We start from the raw sequence: 1458 nt of genomic DNA, 5'->3' as shown, positions 1-1458 counted from the left end.
CCGACGATTGTGATTTGTAAGCAATTGATATATAGAACAAATTGAAACGAGTTTTCAGCCGAATCTATTTTCCGAACCATTGAAAATACTTTAGCAAGGAATCTATTTGAATTCACATTAGTAGAAATACGTAGAAAATAAAGAGTTCACATTCCTGCGACATAAATTTTACTGAACTGAATATTACTCAGTGTCGATGATATTTTGACCCTGAATTTACCCCCACCCCAACACTGAATTCGACACTGAAACTGAGTTTTAGAACCCCGCGCCCTGAGTCTTGACCATTCTATACCGGTACGGAGTTTTCACTGCGCCAAATTAATCTAATAAAGAGATCTGTATGGTATACAAACTAGTCTACACGAAATACTTGTTGGTTTCCCGTTCTCTCCAAAGTAGTTGTCGACAATCTGCTGGTGCCCACCAGCCCAGTTCCGATCCAAGTTTGGCTGGCGACCGCGACGAGACCCGCTCCATGATCGTGAGTGCACAGCTGCGGCTTGGCGGACGGGTTCTTGGGCTGCCGTACTTATGATGACATCGATTTCCTCGTCGGACGAATGCTTCAGTTGATTCCACAACTGCATGAGTCGGTCATTCTATTGGGTGGACTTCGAAATGACCATGCATATCTTATCTATTTATACTGTATTAATTTTCGCAGAATTGCGGTAAAGGTCACTGTCACGATGCGAACGAATATCCTTCACACTCAATTTTTTTTAATTCAGTGCAGAATATGACACTGAAAAGGACTCAGATCCAGGGTAAAAAAATCCGTGTTTCGGTGGAGATGCTCTTAGTAGAAAAAGTCGGATGCACTATGCAAATTTGAAGTTATTGTCGGACAAACGTCCGACTTTTGCGTTCATTGGAATGTGCTTTCGATACAAAAGGTAAGTCTAAAGCTAAAAGATAATTTGATCATGAAAAAGTCAGACAGAAATCCTGTATCCATTGATTGGCACAAATTGACCCCATCATGGCAAATGTACTTAACCCAAATGTGTTGGTTTGGTTAAAACTGCATTTAACTATGTCATAGTAAGAACAAGTGAAATGATTTCGTAAGTAACAGTGGAACGGATGCTCTCAGGGAATTCCTGGTCGCACTGTATGTTGTGGGCAGGTGTACTGTTCAACTCAGACGTATGATTACGAAAAAATGTCTAACTAAAGTTACATGTGTATTTCTGCTGTACGAAACCGTACAAGTAACGTTCGCCGATGAACCTTATCTTATTGCAATATTGTATACTTGCGAAGTAGCAAATTATAGAAAACTACCTGGTCGTTTCACACTTGGCCTTTCAGTCAGCATGGAGAATGATGTCGCTACGCACAACGTTGTGTTTGGCGATGGGCATGAATATGTCCCGTTCAAGATAGGAGAAGGCTACTCCGGAGCAAAACGCAACGTGAAGAAATGCTTCTTGTGCGTTGGTACTGTAATAC

Source organism: Aphanomyces astaci, assembly GCF_000520075.1.
Source record: "Aphanomyces astaci strain APO3 unplaced genomic scaffold supercont1.95, whole genome shotgun sequence".
Taxonomy (NCBI): Eukaryota; Oomycota; class Saprolegniomycetes; order Saprolegniales; family Verrucalvaceae; genus Aphanomyces; species Aphanomyces astaci.
Note: the sequence above shows the minus strand (reverse complement) of the source record.